Source organism: Pezoporus occidentalis, unplaced genomic scaffold, assembly GCF_034315485.1.
Source record: "Pezoporus occidentalis ecotype Australia unplaced genomic scaffold, CSIRO_AGI_Poc_V1 ctg45, whole genome shotgun sequence".
Classification (NCBI taxonomy): domain Eukaryota; kingdom Metazoa; phylum Chordata; class Aves; order Psittaciformes; family Psittacidae; genus Pezoporus; species Pezoporus occidentalis.
This window is the reverse complement of record NW_026915780.1, coordinates 6,309,057-6,320,669: the sequence shown is the minus strand read 5'-3', so window position 1 is coordinate 6,320,669 and position 11,613 is coordinate 6,309,057. Positions and strand designations below refer to the sequence as shown.

Below are 11,613 nucleotides of genomic sequence, written 5' to 3'. Positions count from 1 at the left end.
GGCTTGGGACAAGGGCCTGTAGGGACAGGCCAAGGGGAATGGCTTTAACCTGCCAGAGGGGAGACTGAGATGAGCTCTTAGGCAGAAGCTCTTCCCTGGGAGGGTGCTGAGGCGCTGGCACAGGGTGCCCAGAGAAGCTGTGGCTGCCCCATCCCTGGCATTGTTCAAGGCCAGGTTGGACACAGGGGCTTGGAGCAAGCTGCTCTAGTGGAAGGTGTCCCTGCTGCATATACACACAGGACAACCAGGTGATCAGGCCCAGTCAGCATGGGTTATGAAAGGCAGGTCCTGCTTGACTAACCTGATCTGCTATGACAGGATGACCTCCTTACTGGATGAGGGAAAGGCTGTGGATGTTGTTGACCTGGACTTTAGTAAAGCCTTTGACACCATTTCCCAGAATGTTCTCCTGCAGAAACTGGCTGCTAATGGCTTGCATGAGTGCACTCTTCCGCGGGTAAACTGGCTGTATGGCTGGGCCCAAAGAGTTCCCCAGTGGGCAGCTGGTGGTGCAACAACACTCCCTGCACACAGTTCTCATTATCTATAGACCCCAGCAGAGGAACTGCTTTGGACTAGCCTCTTGATTTATCTGTCAGAGCAGCTTATCTAATACAAGTTGTTAGCTGGCATACCTTATTCTTAATTACACAGGGCAAGCCTGGAAGCTGTACTGTGGCAGTGACGTTTTGCAGGGATGGTTTGCTGACTTGTCTTCACCTCAGCTCTAAAATCAAAACACGTTTTTAATTACTATTATTCCATTTTTTATTCTACAGAACCTGCATTGTACAGAGCAGCAGTGATGCTGCAAGATCAGGACAGCCAGGTCAGAGCCCTGCTGAGAAGCAGGGGAAAGGAAACAGGACTTAAATACAGTCTTTTCTTGCTCTCTGGCATCCTTACGTCAAGAGCAAGAGGGTTATAGTCTTGATATCCAGCCTCTTTTAAATCTAATTTGCCTTCCTTTACTGATCAAATTATGCCTCCAAAGACAAGCAGAATGCACGGAGACTTCAAATAATTCTTACATAGTATGGAAACTCTCCGATGTGTAATAGAAACACCTGGGGGCAAAAATAAGAGGTCTCCTCATGACTGTTGCCAAGCCCTTGGTCAGACTCCTGTGAACTAACTGGGATTTAGCACGGGTTTATGGATTGCAACCAGGAAAGGAGCCTGATATCCTGAGAATATACTTTGCACTCCCTGTGTATGTGATTTTTATTATTTATTTTTATTCCACCCTCAAAACCCTAATGCTTCATCTAAATCAAATGTATTTAAGTTCTGACTTAGCTGAAAGGTTGACATTTACAAGGAGGCAGGGCTAATAGTGTGAGCTATTTGAATTTTGCAACTCCGAAGCACACACATACAAGCATACGCAAACCTCTTTCCTCACACCACACAGGCAGGAGATGAGAGCTAGGTCAGGATGGGAGCTGAGCAGTGTAAACTAATCAACAGTAGTGCATAAGTAAATCACAGAACCCCAGACTGGTTTGTGTTGGAAGGGATCTTAAAGCTCATCCAGTTCCAACCCCTGCCACGGGCAGGGACACCTTCCACTAGAGCAGCTTGCTCCAAGCCCCTGTGTCCAACCTGGCCTTGAACACTGCCAGGGATGGGGCAGCCACAGCTTCTCTGGGCACCCTGTGCCAGCGCCTCAGCACCCTCACAGGGAAGAGCTTCTGCCTAAGAGCTCATCTCAGTCTCCCCTCTGGCAGGTTAAAGCCATTCCTCTCGGCCTGTCCCTACAGGCCCTTGTCCAAAGCCCCTCTCCAGGTTTCTTGTAGCCCCTTCAGGCACTGGAGCTGCTCTCAGGTCTCCCCTTAAGGAGCCTTCTCTTCTCCAGGCTGAAAAAGGGTCAGGAATTTTCAGTCATCAGGAATTTGAAAAAAAAAGAATATTCAAATGATTAAAATTATTAAAAAAAATAAGAAGGCACAAAGAAGGCTCATTTGCTGCATTGAAATGTTCTTTTATTTTAACATCAGTTACCTTTCTCAAAGAAGAACTCTTACCTTCAGGTCAAACCCAGAAGAGTCAGTTCTGTATTTTCATGCAGCTCATCCACCCCATCAGCTCTTCTAAAACATCTGGTTGTAAAGACAGCACCAGGAGGTGCAACTAAGAAAAAAGCAAACTCCATTTCAGCTTTATGCTTCAGGTAAATGTGTGTCTCCATTTATCTTGCAGTTTGAGCTGTGAGAAAGCAAAAGACACCTTCATCAGTGGTTCCCACGTAACTCCTCTGAGCTGAAAGCGTTTCTCACATGGAAGTACAACTTAATCAGGAAGCATCTAGGGCCTTTACACATCAAAAGGTCATTCCACCAAAAATAAACATAAAGAGGCTGCCAGCTTAGTGAAAGTTTACTTCAAATGCCATCCAGAATTTGTCATCTATTTGTCAACTCTTCGTTTGCAACGAGAAAACACACACGTATCCCAAAATAAAATAAAATCTTCTGTTATGTCACACTGCTCCTATTTGATCATAGTCTAAACTCTGAAAAAAACATTGGATGTGATCCCACAGGGCTAACAGGAGCAAAATGTGATCTGACAAATCAGTGAGTGAAACACACAAATAGCCTGGTGCAGCTTTGCTTTCCTGAAGCTACAAAAAGACACTTTGAAGACCGTATCTCTGTCTTAACCAGAGCTGCTTTCAAAAGCAGGGATATTCACAGCCTCTTCATTTCTGTCATTAAACTGAGCAAAAATAACCTGGGAGAACATGAGGCCCTGGCCATCTTAACACAAGACATCTGCTTGATGAGCAGTGAAGGGAAGATGGATCAGGTCCCAGTATCCCTTTTGTTTGTCTGCAGCTCGGGTCACCTTAACCAGGGAAGTAAATTCCAATTCTCTTTTTCATACATAGTCCACTGAACATGAAGTTACAGGACTTTAGTTTCAACAGATTCTTGCCGGATGTACTGACAACTGCTATATTATTTTCCAAACCAACCCAGAAATCACATAGTTGCTCTAAGTTCGATCTGTTGAAAACCTCCCACCACTGGGACTACATAATTATTTTCTTAAGTCTGCTTATCACAGTTACTCCAGTTCAAGAGTTTATTGTACAAAAACCATGATGCAGAACTGGGTAAAAAACACCTTTATTTGCCTCTTCAGAACCAGAAGAGATCTTAGTCCAAACTGCTGACATGACCTAATTTTTTTCATGCATTTGTGTCCATTATGCATAATCACTCATCATTTTGGTTAATGATGATAAATAATGATTAATTTCTTTATGCTCCCATTGATTGTGCAGTTAAAATATAATTTCCTGTCACATGAATACACTGAGCTATGAATGTACAGCCTTGCATCAAAAACTCTCACAAAGATTTTGTTAGTCCTTTGTTATAAAAACAGGGATTCTGTGCAGAATTCACCTGGATGTTCCTTGACTCGTGAGCGTGTAAACCTGCAACCTGCAATTCTCTTACTGTATTCTCTTTTGGGAAACCTAGCTGCAGTCATGTTAGAGGAGAAAGAAAACTATGTAAGATACAGTTGTCTAGATGCTAGTAAACTACAGTATCCCACACTAAGTGAGTAAAAAGGCTCAGATACAAGAGTCTACCTCTCAAGCTGTATATTTCTCTACTGAGTACTATTGCCTGCTTGATATTACTGCAAACTCTCCTGCAAATCCTTCCGGGATGTTCAGACTTGGCTTTGCTCCCAGTGAAGATGATGGAGCTAAAAAGCACAATGAAACCTGCAGAACTTCAGTCTCAGATTCTCCTCCTGTTGGTTAAAGCAGTGGAGGGTAAAGGCGTAATACATCATTTTCAAAGCAAAAGTTTGTACCTAGTTCAGGATGGACTTCAGCTAACACAGATATGGAGCTACTGTTTTGCATGTAATTCCATGTTTTGATGTCTTGAAAAGAAGCTCATTAAACACAGACAGATGGAGCACGGTCACCTTCTCACAGGGGATAACCTTTACAAACACCATTAACACTACCGCTGTGGCTGAGTTTATCATCAGAAGGATTATTTGGTCACTTCTAGGCCCTCTCCCAAGCTCCTGTTAACATCTACACTGATGTGTAGCAGGGCTATTCCCATGCTGAGGCTGTAATGATAGGACAAGGGGTGATGAGTTCAAGCTGAAACAGGGGAAGTTCAGGTTGGATATACGGAAGAAGTTCTTTACTGTGAGGGTGGTGAGGCACTGGAACAGGCTACCCTAAGAAGTGGTAAATGCTCCATCCCTGGCAGTGTTCAAGGACAGGTTGGACAGAGCCTTGGGCACGCGTCTAGTGTGAGGCATCCCTGCCCATGGTGAGGGGTTTGAACTGGATGATGTGAAGATCCTTTCCAACCCAAACCATTCTGTGATTCTATGAACCAGTGACCAGCTATGAGCAGCTGTCTTTTACTCATCTTTCCTTCCTAAGAGATGTTCTATGGGTTTCTCTCTTCTGCCCAGCTGCTGATTCCTATGGAGTGTACTGGGGTGAAATTGCTTATGAACACCTTTTCATTGGGACCAGGCTAAAAAAGTTAAAGCAGCTGTTCAAAAGGGTCCAGGGAATTAAACCCCCCCCCCCCCCAAACAATTAAAACCCCCAAACAACCTCCTCATTAGAACCTGCTGACTCCTTAAAGCCAAACTTTTCTCAGGACTATGAGCTCTGATAGTAAAATTTACAGGCAAGAGAAAAGAAAGACAAAGCACATGCAATGATCTTGTATTACAGACCTCAGCTGGGCTGTAAGAAACAAAGGTTAAGGTCTCTGACTGGGGTAAGAGCCAAGAGACTTGAACTGCAAAAGGGATCTACTCCAACTGCCGGGCCACATTCCCAGCAGGAATGCATCAGGAGGAGGCCTGTGCTGACCTAAAGCTTAGTGAGGATGTGTCCGTGACACCCTTTGGAAATCAGATCCACTGGTTTTGTGTTTTGCACCATATGTATTTTGGTTTTTAATGGAGGTGATATTTAAACCACAGAATAGATGATCTGCAGCCAAAAAAAGGAAGTAAAATAATATATGAGAATATAGACAGACAGGAGAAAATTTGCCATATGCTCTTAGAAACAAAACCCTAGTTTTGCAGTGCTCTGGAGTGTTTAGAAATATAAACACTGGGAAAGGAAAACAGCCTCATTCTGGTTAAAACTAGCTAAAGGCTGGAAACAATCTTTTTAGCTACTACAGACAAGAATTTAGGGGGAAAAAAGATTGTTATCACTTTATAACAATAGCAGTTCTGCAAACCAAGATAAGCATCATCTAACCCTCTGTTTCAGAAAATTTACTGAGTTTGGAAAGTATTCTCCTACAGCTGCAATGAACTCCAGGGTTCATGCATTATCCAGGTTTCAGCCTTCCCCTGAACTCTGGAGATGCAACTCAGCCAGTGGAGCAGAAGTGGAGCCCCACGTTTCCCACCTCTCTGCCCTGCCATGCATTACTGACCCTCGAGCAGGAGAAGATAATATGTGATCCAGAGCTCCAGATTACAGTCCTCTGTTCTAATTTAGGAAGGAATTTAGTGACAGTTCAGATTAATCTGCAGGTTGTGTGCTGCAGTGTAGTGATGTTTCATTCTGTGTCCCTCGTGCAGGGGCAGGATGCTGGAGGAGACAAAGCTGATGAGTATAAGCAGTAATCACTGAGCCACCCCATCCAGATTCACTTGTCAACATGAGTTGGAGCCACTGCTGCAGATGGGATGTTTACCCAACATTAGCAGGGAAATGAGAGGAAAATGATTTTAATGAGTAGGATTCACTCCTCTGGCCAGGAGAATTGTGTAAATGCCTCCTCTGGATGTTGCTTTGGTTTTTGCAGGAGGATGCAGGCTAAGATTTTCTGCTTGGATTTCCTTGCTGCTGAAACCAGAGTCTCAAAACTCACCCTGGCAAAACTCACTTCTTCATAAGCATACCTATTATAAGCCTGGTTTAGTGTATAATTTCCTCTTCTGAAGGTTATTGTGAAAGTGAACATTTGTCCTGACTTCTTGGCTGGTTTAAAGCTCAGCACAGACAAGGCAACACTCTTCATTAAGATAACATGTATGCTCTGTGCTACCCGGGAGTTTTAGTTTTACCTGTTCACTTGTTTGCAGCATTGTGTAACTGTCTACACTGATCAGATAGCTCATGTCAGCAGTAACACTGTCCAGAAACTCCCCACCTGCATCTGCCCATCGTGCTGATAACACTGCTGAACCTCTGAATGATGGATTTCCTATGTAGATAAACAGCAACAGTGGTAGTGCAGCCACTGTGCAGATTTGGGAGGGCCTGGAGTGAGAGCTCAGCTGGAAGCAGCTCCCGAAAGAAGCGGGGGAGGCACTAATGCTTCTTCCAACTCTTCTCAACTGCTCTTATCAGTGAGCCAGCCTTGAGCAGCCAGTTACACTCTTAGAAGTGGAGGGGTTGCATTCCTGGCATGGACCCAAAGAGCTCTTTGGATGGCTAGGAAATGCTAGCACTTCCAAAGCTGAATTCCCAGAGAGACACTGCTCCAAGGAGGAGAGCCAGGAGGAGCAGAGACTAAAGGACATGCGTTTGTTTCTCTTTCCCTCGTAGTCTGCTGCTGCCTCCTTTGAGAGTCCAGAGGACCAGGGAGAGAGACAGAGATGCTATCAGCTCTGCAGCTGCTTCTTCAGTTCAAGGGGATAAAAACACTTTGAAGGGATGATTAGGAACAGAGCACTGACACTAAATCAGTTGCAGTATCCCCCAGAAACTGGAGAAATACTTCTGCCTCCACATGTGCCATTCTCTGCTATTGCTTATAAAAGGATTCATTTACTCATAGAAGAGGGTTTTCAAGTTCCCTTTCCTGTTGTTTTTCCCACCCTCTGTACCCTGCCTGCTGTGGGCACACTCACCTCTGGAAATGGTTCTTTTTTGGCCTTGGAAAAGCCCTTCAGATGTCCCAATGCTCATTTGGGTCACTGCAGGTTTGGGTACAGAGCAGCCGTTTATCCACTAGGTGGAGGCCTGTAAATACTAATGGATGGTGACCCCGCAGCAACTCAAAAAGCCGGCAAAAATTGGTTCTAATTCACCCTCCTAACGAAGTAAGATAAGGTTCTCCTGCTCCCTGTGTAGACACAGACACCTCTCACACCAAAGAGCTGTCTCCTCATGTTTCAGTCTGACTGACTTAGGAAGAGCAGGGAACAGTCAACCCCCAATGCCTGTTTTGTACATACTCATTTAGCTTCCATACACCACTCCTAACATACTAGGCAAACGAGGAGCTCCAAAAATACAACTTGTCTTCTGCTGCCCATGTTCTGGATTGAATTTTGCTTTCTGTGCATACAGATGACAGAAATTAAAGCTGGTTTTGCTGTGTTCGCAGCCAGATTCACGCCCTGATTTAAGGCGGGTTGTGTTCCAGCTGGAAATAAAAAGGCAAAAGAAAGGAAAAAATATTCTTGTACTGGAATTAGCTTCTGGAGACCTTTTCAGGTTGAAAAAAAACCAAAATTTGGAAATCTGAGTATGTGCTTTGTGAATGCCCAGATTTCGTGTAGTTGCACTGTGATTGGAACAGGTACTGTCCATGTAGACAGTACATTTAGCACTCTGTTTTCTTATCAAAGTTCATAGGAACTGTATTTATCTATCAAAAAGAGTGCATATTATTACTCTGACTCCAATAAGCAGCTGATACGATCCAGCTGTGTGAACCATACAATGCCTGCAGCAGTACAACACTCCATGAGATCAGACCATTTGTGGAGGGCTGCCATAGAATCCCAGACTGGTTTGTGTTGGAAGGGACTTTAAAGCTCACCCATTTCCAACCCCTGCCACAGGCAGGGACACCTTCCACTAGAGCAGCTTGCTCCAAGCCCCTGTGTCCAACCTGGCCTTGAACACTGCCAGGGATGGGGCAGCCACAGCTCCTCAGGGCACCCAGCGCCAGCGCCTCACTGGGAAGAACTTCTGCCTAATGTCTAATCTCAATCTGCCCTACTTTCATCAGCACTCACACTAAATTATGTACTAAACAAACATGGAAAATCAAGTCAAAGGCGGTCAGTAGCATAAGTGGCAGATTAGTACAAGATTATCAATCATTTTGCATCTTTAATTTTCTGAAATACTGGACCCAATTGTATTAGTGGCTCTTTTTTATACTGTTGATACAAACAAGTCCACAGTTCTGAACAAGCCATGAAGCCAAACATCTCCACTTCTCTGGTCATAGTTAGCAGGGAATATGTACTTGAGACCTTTTGCTTTTAGCTGAAATGATTCATCCACCCAGAGCAGGATATTCAGAATGAAGCCAGTGAAGTTCTGGACTATTCAGTGTTGATGCTCTGGATTTGGATGAAACATCAGGTGATGGAAATCATGCTGGAATGCAATCTTGAATCTGAAGATTGAGAAACTCTGTGTTCTTGCAGCATTTATTAACAGAGCTTTCATATGACTCAATCTTAAACACATCCAGCAGAGAACTTGGACTGGCGCCTGCTTAGAAATCCAGCACTAGACACATGCCATAGCCACAGGTTCATCAACAACAGCTTTCTACAGTACCTGATCCAGAGCAAGCATTTTAATACCCAGTCCTGATTAACAGTGCCTTTTCTGTTCAGGTGATCTGCTAAACTGCCATGGATAGAAAGCACATTTAGAGCTTACTGCAAGACCTGTTCTTACCTGACACACCAGAGATACCTACTTCTTTATACAACAAATAATGATTTTATTGTTATAAGGGTGCTGCTTGGTACAACCTGAGCTAAAGCTGGAGTGCATTGAGGAGGGAGCTCTCTGCAGCAGGACACTGCACACAGACATGCCCGACCGTCTCATTACAGAGAGATCTGTAACCAGAGACCTCGTGTGACCCACAGATGAAGCAGATCACCACAGCAGACATTTACTGATGCATCAGGAAGATGTGCCAGCGTGCAGTGGCTCCCCAGGGTGCTCGCTACTCTCTCTAGCTGTCCTGAGGTTCCTGCAGAGCAGCCATACCTACAGCCTCAAGTAAGCACAGGATAACTCAGAAACTGAGGCCAACTCTCTCATAGTACTAAGGTCAAAACTGAGAAATGATGCAATTGATGGCTTGGGGAAGGAATGGCTTGGCTTTGATTCGGGCTCCTGGGTTATTCAGTTGTTCATGCAAGCCTCATAGTTTTCCAGCTGGTTTACCTACAGTCAGTCCATTTTCAAGACAAAGAAACACATGAAGACCCTTTAGAGCGTATTACTTCTGGGTAACTACAATTACACAGTTTCTAGTTGCATTGGAACACCCTGGAGTAAAGCTTGGATCAGTACTCCTGGGTGTGCAGACAGACACCTGGAGAAATGAGGAGAGCTCTGCTTGCACCTAGAGGAAGAAGACAAAAATTAGCAAACACTTCTCAGTTCCCTTCTGAAATGGAATACATAGACCTGGAGCCTGGAGTCCCAGCTGAGATTAGCCAGACACTACAGAGACTTGCTTATCTTAAGAACCAATTTTCCTGAACCCAAGGTTTTCACTTTGCAGTGCTCTTTACACAAACTTACCCATAAATCATTCTGATCTGAAATATGGCTAATGGCAATATAAACCAGAAGCCATGCTGCCTCCAGGTTGCAGTTACGGGCCAGAGAGAGCAGAGTGCAAGAGAACAGAAAGTGAATCCCTGTACTGCTATCCTATAGGTATAACATACCCAGCTGGGAGTCCTTTCACCTTCACAAGAAAACAGGCTAAAACCTCCCTGTCCAGGAAGACAATTTAATTAACAGAAAAGCATGATGTCCAGCCAGCTAAATTCAATCACTGAAGTGCTTTTCCTTCACAGCCCAGACTGCTCTCTCTCCAGCTGGATGCTTTTCCACCTCTGGGTTTTGTTCCTGCAGCAGCTCCCTGAGCCACCAGCCTGTGCTAATTCCTGTGACATAGAACCCTCGTGGTTCTTAGCAGGGAGTGCCTCACAAAAACTGCTACCTAGTTAGCCACCCCTTTGCCTACTCCTTTTGTTATGCTGTTGGCTATTTGCTGACCTTATTCACTACCTCTGCTGAGCTGTCAGCTGAGCAAAACAAAGCAGCCCCATTCTTCACATCTCTTTGTACACTCTTATCAGCTACAAACCCCATCTGCATCGCTTCCTCAACCTACAGGAGTAATTTTCCTGCAAGACCTTTTAACATCTGTGTCCCCTGTGTCTGAATCAGCTGCCTTTGTTGCTTTGGCAAAGACTCTGGCAATATGCTACAGAGAACATATGGTCCAAGCATGCCTTTCTGTGATGAGATGGAGAGTGAAATTCCTCTGCAGATCTCTACTGACTGGGAGCAGAATAAATCTCTGCTATTACGTCTTTTGAGGCAACTGCTGGCACCAGTGAGGCTGAGCAGAGGTCTCATGTCACTGACAGGCAGGAGATACATGCAGGGACAGGCACCACAGGACTGATGATGAGATGTGCAAGGTATGGGACGTGTTGCTGTAGGAAATAGGGAAGTCAGTAACGGTGATGGCAATACCTGAGAGCATAATAAACAATCCATTTACAATACTTAGAGGCACACAAGGACAGAAACCCAGGTCCATGGTGGACCACAGCATGGTTCTGAAGGTGAGGGATGTGCAGGATGGGAGAGCTGCAGGAGTGAAGCACGTTTGAGCAGTTATTAGGTTTGTCACTGTGATAAACAAAACCCACTCTGGCAAAAGACAAGTGACTATTGGTGTCAAGCAGTATGAAGAGACCACTGATCCTGCCCCAAGCAGGAGCAGATCCTGACTGTCCTGGTGAGAACAGGAAGGTTTCTCTGTCAGAGATACTTGTAATGAGCATCTACCTCTGAGGAATGAATACCTGGAATTCCTTGAAGGGAACAGTTTTGCAGCAGGTGACTTCTGCACTTGAGGGACACTATCCATTCACTCGTCTACTTAGTAGCTATCAACAGGCATCTGTGGCTGTTCCTGTGACTGTCAGATGACTACCAGTGGTCTAATTGTGAAGTACAGTTACCTCAAGCTAAACACAGAGTGCATGACACGCTGATACAGCACCCAAGGAGAAAGAGATGATTTAAAGCTCACAGACACGTTCCCTGCTAAAGAGCTGTATTTCTAAGTGAAACTGGGGACTGAGATACATACTTGCAAAGAGCTGAGAAAATTCAAACGTAGCTGAATATGAAGAATAAAGCGAGACAGCCCCTCATCTGGGGAAAAACAGTACGTTACTTGTTAACTAGAACCTTGAATTACCAGTCACGGGCAAAGAGCTTTTGGGAGGAGCTTTGGGGTTTTGCTCTCTGTACGGAGCGATCGGGACCCTGCCAAACGACGCACTGAGGTCTGCAGGCTCCCCAGGGACACTTCCTGCTCAACCTACAGGCTACGGGGTGCAGCAGGAACCGGCCAGAGCATAAAGCAGCCCTGTGCTGGGTACCCACGCCTGCTCCGGAGCCCACCCCAGGCGCTACCACGGAACCCGTGTCCCGTCACCCGCGGGTCGGCCGCGCCGCGCTGGAGACAACCAGAAGTTTCCAGCCGGGCAGCTCCTCCGTGTCCCCCCTCCTCCTCCGCGTCCCTCCCCCGTCCCTTGTCCCTCCTCCGCCGCTTCCAGACA

The 11,613-nt window shown here is 45.3% G+C and overlaps 1 protein-coding gene across 1 annotated transcript in view; it reads right to left on the bottom strand.

The window, feature by feature from the left end:
* RGS10 (regulator of G protein signaling 10) overlaps window positions 1–11,501 on the bottom strand; it is a 65,622-nt gene extending 54,121 nt beyond the window's left edge. The window contains exon 1 of the mRNA XM_062635325.1: window positions 11,498–11,501. The gene's annotated coding sequence lies outside the window, so the exon portion shown is untranslated. The remainder of the gene's footprint in view (window positions 1–11,497) is intronic.
* Between the last annotated feature and the right edge of the window lie 112 nt (window positions 11,502–11,613).